The sequence below is a fragment of the Prenolepis imparis genome, unplaced genomic scaffold, assembly GCF_030444845.1.
Source record: "Prenolepis imparis isolate NDT839.2.m4 unplaced genomic scaffold, iyPreImpa1.0 SCAF_6, whole genome shotgun sequence".
NCBI classification, from domain to species: domain Eukaryota; kingdom Metazoa; phylum Arthropoda; class Insecta; order Hymenoptera; family Formicidae; genus Prenolepis; species Prenolepis imparis.
Window position 1 is genome coordinate 1,355,050 of NW_028141164.1, and position 12,977 is coordinate 1,368,026.

The 12,977-nt window shown below is 25.7% G+C and overlaps 2 long non-coding RNA genes across 2 annotated transcripts in view; both read right to left on the reverse strand.

Moving 5' to 3' along the window:
* LOC145937089 (uncharacterized) overlaps nt 1-5,930 on the reverse strand; it is a 54,580-nt gene extending 48,650 nt beyond the window's left edge. The window contains exons 1-3 of the long non-coding RNA XR_014425476.1: nt 5,361-5,930; nt 1,245-1,515; nt 1,060-1,088 (exon numbers count right to left, since the gene is read on the reverse strand). This is a non-coding gene — a long non-coding RNA (uncharacterized LOC145937089). The remainder of the gene's footprint in view (nt 1-1,059; nt 1,089-1,244; nt 1,516-5,360) is intronic.
* Nucleotides 5,931-6,022: 92 nt separating this feature from the next.
* LOC145937747 (uncharacterized) lies at nt 6,023-12,742 on the reverse strand. Its single transcript, XR_014425625.1, has 3 exons — nt 12,688-12,742; nt 8,128-8,249; nt 6,023-6,263 (listed from the first exon to the last, which is right to left on the reverse strand). It is a non-coding gene; the product is annotated as an uncharacterized LOC145937747 (long non-coding RNA).
* Between the last annotated feature and the right edge of the window lie 235 nt (nt 12,743-12,977).

Consider the following 12,977-nt stretch of genomic DNA (forward strand, 5'->3'; position numbering starts at 1 on the left):
TAATGGAAAGCCATAATCAATTTTAAAATCAAAGAATAGAATATTTAAATACCTGGCGTTAAATAATTCGCGACGATGACCCGCATGAACAGACATACGGTATACCGCTCTTTGTTTACGACGCTACGGCCTTCAGTCTATGCAGCGAGACTAAAAAGTGGGGGAGTCAAGAATTGAGAATAGAGAATGGGAAGGGGAGAGACGCGGAATTTGAACCGAGACGCTCCGTGTATTGTTGTCACTACATATTAGAACGCGAGAAACAGTACTTGAGAAACGCGATCATGATTATTACAATTATAATGATTGTTAATCCGCGTGATTAAATAACATTCGCGATTACAATTCGTGTCAGCATCACGGCGATAATTATTTATCGGAACAGTATTTCGCGCGCGAGAGAGAGATACATTCCTTTGAAATTAGAGTCGAAAATAAGATGCGAAAGACGAGATAAGAGACGAGAGTTATAAATTGATTTATTTATATATCGATAATTAATATCGAGTAATCATAATGTCTTTAAATATGCTTCGATTATATTTCATCACGCTTTGATTTAAGCTTTTTTAAATGCAATTAGTTCATCACTTTCGCGCGAATCGAAAATACGGAATAACACCTACATAAATCATCGAATTCAATGAATCAAAGAACGAAAAGCTACGACATATAGTGTTTATTAATAATACGTCTATTTCGTAGAATTATATGTTCGAACCGATAATGATATATTAAGCATGTAAATATGTATTATGTATACATTGTGTATTTTCGAATAATATGACATGTCTTTTAAATTAATTGTTAATTCGACTCAAGTAACATCGTGCAGTAAGAGAGATTATTACTGTTTTCGAATTTCTCCATTGACGCCAACACGTGTCGCCATTAAAAATTGATCGATTCCGAATCGAGCAGCACTATTATTGTGTTTAATTAATAAATTAATTAGCAAATACGATCGTATATCTAAGCGAAGTAGTAAAATCGTATTAAAAAATACGCGCACATATGATAATATTAGTAACTATAAAAATATATAAACAACTCACTCACCGATAGTTGTAGTACACAGCACATTGATCCTGAAAACAATAAATTCAAATTATGTATTATATAATTTGAGTGTGTTTGTTTGTTTGTGTGTGTGCATGTGTGTGTATATATACAGGGTGTTTTGAAACTTCGAAAACGGTCGAATAAACAATGCAGTTTAAAAAAAATGTTTTTATTTTGCATACCTCACAGTTGTCCCGCTGATGCCCGATGCCTCCCCGGGCCTCCTCCTCCTCTCTTGGTCCTTCATAGCACTCACGACACTCGCGAAAATACAAATAATTATACGATCGCCCGACACTTTACACGGCACTCCCGACACGACGCGTGAGTCGCACGCGTATTTCGCGTATTGCACTTGCAATAAGAAAAAACGATGCGAAAACTATAATCGCACGAAGCATCCGTTCGACAATCTCGCGGTCAAATTCGCGCGCAGCTTATCAGCAATGCTACCTGTAACAAATAAAATACATACATATATTAGAATAATCTTATTATTTCGCATTATAACATATACAATAGAAATATGTAAGCTAGAATTAATGATCAATTTGTCCTTAAACATTTTCTTTGATTTAATCGCCAGAACTATTTGTTTAAACTATCAAGAATTAGTGAGAATTAGAATTATTGAATAAAGCCAGAACTCTCAATTATTTATGATCTATTAAATGATATGCTAGCTTTACACACACTAACAAACATATAGGTACACTGAGAGAATTTTCTCTGTGTATATACATATATAGTCGCTAAAATTAATCACAATTTTTGAGCGCCATCGTAGCTTTGTGCGATTATTCTTACGTTTGCAGTATAATTAAGTGCGCGTAAAGTGTTGTGTAAAGTGATTAGTGTGACACGTGATTATAATTAACTATATTTTCGCGAATGCAATGAAAAAACAGCAAGAGATCAACAAGGTAGGAGGAGCAGGCCCAGGAAAGCATTAGTCACAATGCAAACATTCGTGAGGTAAGCATTGATTACTTATTTGATTTATTATTTGTGAAAATTGATCGTTCATTTATCAATAATGGTAGTGAATCATTTTGCATTGTTGAACAATAAAAGATATAAAATATTTTAGATATTATTTTAAACCTACTCAATAAAACGTTTATAATTAACATATATATATATAGATAACATTTTTCAACAATTTTTAAAATTTATAAATATTTAAATTCTTTACATAAGAACTATTTTTATTTTTCTTATTTTGCATAAAAGTTGATCTCTTGAAAAAAATTTGTTTTCGATAAATTGTTATTTGATTTTATTAAATATCCGTTTAAAGCACGATAATAAATTTAAAATTTAGGACAATAACAAATTGTTAAAATCTTAATTATTTTGGACATGCTATAATTTGGATATAATATTTGTATATTACAAATCAACATTATTCACAATTCCGCTGCTGCGCATGCTATTGCTCATCGAGCAGCTGTCATCGCGAAGGTTAGCAGTTTGACAGCTGTCCAAAATAAAATTAAATTAAATAATATTGTTTTAAATAATACGTTATAGTACTTTAAACTCGATTAATATTTTTGACAATTATCAGCTGTTTTCTGTCAAAAATATTAATTGCGGATAAAGAGTATTATAACATATTATATTACTTACAAAATATTATTATTTTAATTATAATATGTTGTAAATTATATGTTATATACTTATAATATATACTTTGTCCGCGATTAATATTTTTTGACAGAAGTCAGCTGATAACTGTCAAAAATATTAATCGAGTTCAAGAAATTATAACATATTATTTAAAACATTATTTTAATTTTTGTAACATATTTTTATTTTAAAAATCAATTAGCAAATTAATCCTTTAATCAGCTGATTTCTGTCAAAAAATGTTAATAAAGCGTTAATTTGCTAATTAAATTTTATAACCTATTATTATTTTAAAATTTAATTAGCAAGTTAACGCTTTAATCAGCTGATTTCTGTCAAAATATTAATAAAGCGTTAATTTGCTAATTAAATTTTAAAATAATAGATTATAAAAATTAAAATACTAATATGTTCTAAATAATATGTTACAATGCCTCATCTGCGATTAATATTTTTTGACAGAAATCAGTTGATAACTGTCTAAAGTATTAATCAAATTTAAGAAATTATATATATAACATTATTTAAAACATATTATTTAAATTTTTATAACAATTTTATTTTAAAATTTAATTAACAAATTAACATTTTATTAATCTTTTTGACAGTTATCAGCTGATTTCTGTCAAAAAATATTAATCGCAGATAAGGCATTATAACATATTATTTACAACATATTACTATTTTACATTTTATGACGTATTATTTTAAAATTTAATTAGTAAATTAACGCTTTATTAATATTTTTTGACAAAAATCAGCTGATTAAAACGTTAATTTATTAATTAAATTTTTAAATAATATGTAATAAAAATTATAAAATAATGTTTTAAATAAAATGTTATAAATTTTAAACCTGATTAATATTTTTTGACAGTTATCAGCTAATTTCTGTCAAAAAATATAATTCGAGTTTAAAGTATTACAACATATTAATTATAATATTATTATTTTAATTTTTATAACATATTTTTATTTTAAAATTTAATTAAGAAATTAACGCTTTAATCAGCTGATTTCTGTCAAAGAATATTAATTTTTCAAATCAATATCAAATTTAAACAAACTTTATATAAAAATATCATTCTTTTTTATATAAAATCGAGGAATTGCGCGCGCGTAGCGTTTGTGTTCTAATAATATAAAATAGAGATGTTGCATTTTTTCTTTAAGTAATTTTTTCTCTCGTATAATATATATATAAACTATATTCCTCGTATAATATATATATAAACTATATTCCTTTGCACTTACTTGATCGTTATTATTTAATTATCTCGAAAAATGAGATTTATATAAATGATAATAATATAAACAAATGTTGATAATATTATACTTAAATCGAACAAGTACGCGTTCGTAGAATCACTTAAAGAAAAATTTTCCGCAACAAGATTAATGATTAATCATAACAGGCTTGTAATTCTATAATATATAATCTGATCGCGTATAATGAGGATCATTATCATAATGCTTGTCTTCGAGCCGAATGATCACACTGCCCTGAAATCTGTGATCATTTCCGACTATCCTCTAGAGTACTTCGGCACTGCCATGATTGCACGTTTATATGATTCCTGTTATTTTCAATCATTACTCTCTCGCCGGTTTCCCGGCGTACCCTATCCCATCAACAGGTAATTGTTATAATGAACAGCAAAATAATAGGTTTAATCCGTGTTGGTTTCATCCTTTGTTTCGAGAGAATACGCTGATACAATAGCCTATAACGAAATGTGTGTGTGTGTGTGTGTGTGTGTGTGACTCACTAAACCTATTTGTCTGAAAAATCCTCGGCGCTTATTATATTGATATATTCAAATATCCGGTACCTACATAAATTATTTTTCTAACTATATTTTCCTTTATTTTTATTTATTATTACATTAATTAAATCTTTTTACTTTAACTCATACTTCGTTCGAGTGAAAAACTAATCTATATGTATATTACGTACTATAGTTACGTAAAAATAATAACATTTGCAACACAAAATATGAAGAACGTATTTTTTATGAGAAGACACTTAATTTGTTTCGAATTAATCGATTAATCAATTCAAAATTCCATAATTAATTAAGGTTTTTAATTTCGCGAGTGCCAAGATTCATCGGTTACTGCATTTATATAAAATACGAATTTTTTGTTATAACAGCAGTATTATTAAATAAAACTATATTTTAGATTATTAACGAAATATTTCAAATAACATGTACAAAATGTTAATGACTGCAATGAATTTAGAACTTCTGAATTTAGAAGAATGAATTTGATTTCCTATATATTAAAGTTTAAATTCTTATTAAATTTACGATCATATTACGTATTGTTAGCTTTTCTAATAAACCGCGGACATCGGTAACATTATTTCGTTGTACTTGTATAACTGCAATAGTCGAGATCAAGATTGATAGATGTATGGATCATTCAATACAATCGAATTCACGTATTAAAGAGGAGGGATTCCTACCAATAATATACATATATCGTCACGACATATACGTAAATATTTTATATTGCGTGTTTTTATAGGTCAAATATTATTTGCGTCTCACGTTATATAAAGACGGTGATATTTAAAAGATTTAGAATCGATATACATATAGTTTTTACCAATATCGCCAAACATATATTACATAAATAAAACAAACAATTAATTTGCTCACCGGTCGATGCATCGCCGTTATCATCTCGTAATCGATGTGATCGTGTAATCCAATTGCTTTAGTCCGTCTATATTTGGTACTCTTTATCTGCACGATACGCGTTTGGAGAATGACAAACGTCTCGCGACAAATACTGACGCGCGAAGCAATGGACGACGATAAAAAATATACTTAATCGCGAGATGCCCGACCGCGAAATCCAAGGGGGTAAATCGAGACGATTGTCCATCGCTAGATTCGACACTCCCGATTCGTTTGTCGCTAAATTCGACACTCACGGCTCGTCGTACGTGGCAGGTACCCGCGACATTTATCATAAATTACACGAAATACGTGTTTGGAGAAATGTCTCACAACAAACACTCGAGTTCGCGAAGCGACGAACGTCGATTTTAAATAATCGCGGATGCCCGACCGCGTAATCCAATGGGTAGATCGAGACGTTCGTTCGTCGCTAGATTCGACACTTCCGGTTCGTCACCCGCGACACCTATCACAAATTACGCGAAATACGTGTTTGGAGAAACGTCTCACGACAAACACTCGAGTTCGCGAAGCGACGAACGTCGATTTTAAATAATCGCGGATGCCCGACCGCGTAATCCAATGGGCAGATCGAGACGTTCGTCCGTCGCTAGATTCGACACTTCCGGTTCGTCACCCGCGACACCTATCACAAATTACGCGAAATACGTGTTTGGAGAAACGTCTCACGACAAACACTCGAGTTCGCGAAGCGACGAACGTCGATTTTAAATAATCGCGGATGCCCGACCGCGTAATCCAATGGGTAGATCGAGACGTTCGTTCGTCGCCAGATTCGGCACTCCCGACTCATCACACGCGACGTTCGAAGGTACCTGCGTTACTTATCTCTGTCAGATTGCACTCGCGACTCGACATCTGCAATATTAAAAGATATTCCAGACATTAGACTATGCAAAACATACAACACGTGTTTTGCATGTACACAGAATTTTCTATTAAAATTTACCCTTAAACTCGATTAATATTTTAGGTCGGAAATGAGCTGATTAAAGCGTTAATTTACTAATTAAATTTTAAAATAAAAATATGTAAGTAGAAATTAAAATAATAATGTTGCAAATAATATATTAAAATACTTTAAACTCGAATATCTTTTGACAAAAATCAGCTGATAATTGTCAAAAATATTAATCGAGTTAAAAGAACTACAACATATTTTATTTAAAACATATTACTATTTTAATTTTTAAAACATTATTTTAAAATTTAATTATCAAATTAACGCTTGAATCAGTTGAATTCTGTCAAAGAATATTAATCGTGGTTAAGATATTATAATATCTTATTTACAACATATTAACATTTTAATTTTTTTGACACATTATTCCAAAATGTAATTAGCAAATTAACGGTACATTAATATATTATTTTTTAACAGAAATCAACTGACTAAAATATTAATTAGAAAATTAAATTTTTAAGTAATATGTTATAAAAATTAAAACATGTTTTAAATAATATATTATAATACTTAAAACTCGATGATTATTTTTGACAGATATCAATTGATTTCTGTCAAAAAATGTTAATCGCAGATAAGGCATTTTAAAATATTATTTACAACATATTTCTGTTTTAATTTTTATAATACATTATTATTTTTAAATTTAATTAGCAAATTTTTACTTTATTAATATTTTTTGACAGATATCAGCTGATTAAAGCGTCAATTTGCTAATTAATTTTTAAAATAATAATTTAGTATATAAATTAAAATAATAATGTTTTAAATAATATGTTATAATTCTTTAAACTCGATTAATATTTTTGACATAAATCAGCTGATAACTGTTAAAAATATTTATTGAGTTTAAAGAATTATAACATATTATCTAATATATATATATATATATATATATATATATATATATATATATATATAATAAATTTGACAGAAATCGGCTAATTAAAGCGTTAATTTGCTAATTAAATTTTAAAATAATATGTTTTAAAACATTACTTTAATTTCTATAACATATTTTTAATTTACTTTAAAAATTTTCATTTCTTTAATTAAAAATTTTATTAGCAAATTAATGCTTTAATCAACTGATCTGTGGAAAAATTCTCTCAGAAGAGTATAACTTATATATTATATTTATATATTATATAAATTTGATTAATGATATAATTTAATTTATCAATTAATAAGATGTTTTATTACTATTTTAGCACTGGATTGACGAACATGAATGATCTCTTTATTGATTATAATATGCCAGAACCGCAGAAAGAAGGTTTCTCTGAAGGTTTATTTAATGACGGTTCAAGAAGTCTTGATCAATAAATGTTATGTAAGTGGATATTTTTTAATAATATTAATCTTATATAATATATATTATACATATACAATATATATTATATATATAAGATTAATATTATTAAAAAATATCCACTTACATAACATTTATTGATCAAGACTTCTTGAACCGTCACTAAATAAACCTTCAGAGAAACCTTCTTTCTGCGGTTCTGGCATATCAATAAACAGATCATTCATCTTCATCAATGCTAAGATATTGAAAAAACATCTTATTAGTTGATAAAATAATATCATTAATTAAATTTATATAATATAAAATATATAAGCATAATATATATAAGTTATATAATATATAAATATAATATATAAGTATACTATATATATTAATATAATATATTATATATATATATATATATATAAAATTAATATTATTAATTGTAAGAAATATCCATTTACATAACATCTCTTGATCAAGACTTCTTGAACCATCATTGAATAAACTTTCAGAGAAACCTTCTTTCTGCGGTTCTGGCATATTATGATCAATAAACAGATCATTCATCTTCATCAATCCAGTGCTAAAATATTGAAAAAACATCTTATTAGTCGATAAATTAAATTATATCATTAATCAAGTTTAATTATTAATTATTAAATCAAATATTTAATGTTGAGAGAGAGAGAGAGAGAGAGAGAGAGAGAGAGAGAGAGAGAGAGAGAGAGAGAGAGAGAGAGAGAGAGAGAGAGAGAGAGAAGGGGGAAAGGAAAGAAAGAGAAAGAGGGAGGGGGGGAGTATATCGATATTAATATATATAAGAAGAAAAACACTATATTATCGTATTCCTGGTAAATCTACGCGCGATCGCTTACTTTAACGAAAAAAAATTACGATATCCATCGCGCCATTAGAGCTCCTTTATTCCAAATGTTCATCTACGTGTACATCGGAAAAGTATGGCTGATTACGATCGTATGGACCGATTATCACGATCCGGCACTCGCTCGTCACTTTGCACGACATTCTCGAACATGTATCGCACGCACAATATATTTGAAACGGATAAATAAACGCGAATAAACGCTCGTCATCTCCCTCGACACTGACAACGTCCGTTGCACGTTACGGTTACCGAAAATTTGAAACTTTTATGGTGACAACATTACAAACATAAATTAATAAGAAGATACACAGTTGGTATCCCTAATCGCGTGAAGTACTCCAATAATGGCAAGTGGCGCTTCGGTATGAAGTTGTGTGAGAGAGAGAGAGAGAGAGATAGAAAGAGAAAAAGAGAAAGAGAGAAAAGAAGAAGAAGAAGAAGAAGAAGAAAAGAAGAGATGATATTATAATATATATATAATATATATTATATATATAAGATTAATATTATTAAGAAATATGTATATATATATATATATATATATATATATATATAATATTTATATATTATATAACTTATATATTATACTTATATATTATATTAAATAAATTTGATTAATAATGTTTTTTAATTTATCAACTAATAAACTGTTTTTTCAATATTTTAGCACCGAATTAACAAAGATAAATGATCTCTTATTGATCATATGTTTATTGATAAGAATATGTTAGAACCGCAAAAAGAAAGTTTCTCTGAAGGTTTATTCGATGACGGTTCAAGAAGTCTTGCTCAAGATGTGTTATATAAGTGGATATTTTTTAATAATATTAATCTTATATATATAATTAAGAAATATCCACTTACATAACATATCTTAATCAAGACATCTTGAACCATCATCAAATAAATCTTCAGAAAAACCTTCTTTCTGCGTTTCAACATATTATTATCAATAAATAGATCATTTAACTTTGTTAATTCAGTGCAATAATATTGAAAAAACATTTTATTAGTTGATAAATTAAATAACATCATTAATCAAATTTATTTAAAATAATATATAAGTTATATAATATATAAATATAATATTTAAGTAAAATATATAAGTCAACATATTTTATATATATATATAATATTTATATATCATATTTATATATTATATAACTATAATGTTTATTGATAAGAATATGTTAGAACCGCAGAAAGAAAGTTTCTCTGAAGATTTATTCGATGACGGTTCAAGAAGTCTTGATCAAGATGTGTTATATAAGTGGATATTTCTTAATAATATTAATCTTATATATATAATATATATAATTAAGAAATATCCACTTGATCAAGACATCTTGAACCGTCATCAAATAAATCTTCAGAAAAACCTTCTTTCAGCGGTTCTAACATATTATTATCAATAAACAGATCATTTAACTTTGTTAATTCAGTGCTAAAATATTGAGAAAACATTTTATTAGTTGATAAATTAAATAACATCATTAATCAAATTTATTTAATATAATATATAAGTTATATAATATATAAATATAATATTTAAGTAAAATATATAAGTCAACATATTTTATATATATATATATGTATATATATAATATTTATATATCATATTTATATATTATATAACTTATATAACTTATATATTATACTTATATATCATATCAAATAGATTTGCTAATATCTATATATCATATTTATATATTATATAACATATATTATACTTATATATTATATTAAATAAATTTGATCAATAATGTTATTTAATTTATAAACTAATAAAATGTTTTTTAAATATATTAGCACTGAATTAACAAAGATAAATGATCTGTTTATTGATCATATGTTTATTGATAATAATATGTCAGAACCGCAAAAAGAAGATTTCTCTGATGGTTTATTCGATGACGGTTCAAAAAGTCTTGATCAAGAAATGTTATGTAAGTGGATATTTCTTAGGCCTGTTTCTACCAACGTCGGTTAACTTTAACCTACGGTTAAACTATATCTTTGTTTTTTTTCAGCTACGTTTTTAAAAAGAGACAAAGATAGTTTAACCAGAGGTTTTACAGTTAACCGATGTTGGTAGAAACAGGCCTTAATAATATTAATCTTACATATCATATATATTATATATAATATAATATATATAATATATATTATATATAAAATTAATATTATTAAAAAATATCCACTTACATAACATTTATTGTTCAAGACTTCTTAAACCGTCATTGAATAAACCTTCAGAAAAACCTCCTTTCTGCAGTTCTGGCATATTATGATCAATAAACAGATCATTCATCTTCGTCAATCCAGTGCTAAAATATTAATAAAACATCTTATTAATTGATAAATTATATTATATCATTAATCAAATTTATATAATATATAAATATAATATATAAGTATAATATACATACAACTTATACTCTCGCTACACTGTTGTAAAAGAATTTTCTCTTAGAATTTACCCTGAAAAGCATGATAATCGTGGGACAATCTAGTATGGAAAGAATTTTATAAGAATTTTTCTGATTAATATTTGTCACAATAAAAATAATATCTATCACAATAAAATATAAAACATGATTGATTAATTTTACTAAACTGAATAGTAAAATTAATCAATTATGTTTTATATTTTATTGTGATAGATATTATTTTTATTGTGACAAATATTAATCAGAAAAATTCTTATAAAATTCTTTCCATACTATATTGTCCCACGATTATCATGATTTTCAGAGTACCTTCTAAGAGAAAATTCTCTCAGAAGAATGTATAACTTATATATTATACTTATATATTATATAAATTTGATTAATAATATAATTTAATTTATTAATTAATAAGATGATTTATTAATATTTTAGCACTGGATTGACGAAGATGAATGATCTGTTTATTGATCTTAATATTCCAGAATCGCAGAAAGAAGGTTTATCTAAAGGTTTATTCATTGATGATTCAAGAAGTCTTGAACAATAAATATTATGTAAGTGGATATTTTTTAATAATATTAATCTTATATATAATATAATATATTATGTTGTGGATATTATGTAAGTGGATATTTTTTAATAATATTAATCTTATATATAATATAATATATTATATATAAGATTAATATTATTAAAAAATATCCACTTACATAACATCTCTTGATCAAGACTTCTTGAACCGTCATTGAATAAACCTTCAGAGAAACCTTCTTTCTGCGGTTCTGACATATTATTATCAATAAACATATAATCAATAAACAAATCATTTATCTTTGTTAATCCAGTGCTAAAATATTTAAAAAACATTTTATTAGTTTATAAATTAAATAACATCATTGATCAAATTTATTTCATATAATACATAAATGTAATATATATAAGTTATGTAAGTTATATAATGTATAAATATTATATATATATATAAAATATATTAACTTATATATTTTACTTATATACCATATTTATATATTATATAACTTATATATTATATTAAATAAATTTGATTAATGATGTTATTTAATTTATTAACTATTAAACTGTTTTTCAATATTTTAGCACTGAATTAACAAAGATAAATGATCTGTTTATTGATCATATGTTTATTGATAAGAATATGTTAGAACTGCAGAAGGAAAGTTTCTCTGAAGGTTTATTCGATGACGATTCAAGAAGTCTTAATCAATATATGTTATGTAAGGGGATATTTCTTAATAATATTAATCTTATATATGTAATATATATAGTATATATATAATATATATTATATATAAGATTAATATTATTAAAAAATATATCCAATTACATAACATTTCTTTTGATCAAGACTTCTTGAATCATTGAATAAATTTTCAGAGAAATCTTCTTTCTGCAGTTCTGGCATATTAATCAATTGATCAATAAACAGATCATTCATCTTCGTCAATCCACTGCTAAAATATTGAAAAAACATCTTATTAGTTGATAAAATAATATCATTAATTAAATTTATATAATATAAATATATAAGCATAATATATATAAGTTATATAATATATAATTGTAATATATAAGTATACTATATATAAGTTAATATAATATATTATATATATATAAAATTAATATTATTAATTATAAGAAATACTCACTTACATAACATCTCTTGATTAAGATTTCTTGAACTATCATTGAATAAACCTTTAGAGAAACCTTTTTTCTGCAGTTCTCGCATATTATGATCAATAAACAAATCATTCATCTTCGTCAATCCAGTGCTAAAATATTGAAAAAACATCTTATTAGTTAATAAAATAATATCATTAATTAAATTTATATAATATAATATACAAGCATAACATATACATATAAGTTATATAATATATAAATATGATATATAAGTATATAGTATATAAGTTAATATATTATATTATATTATATA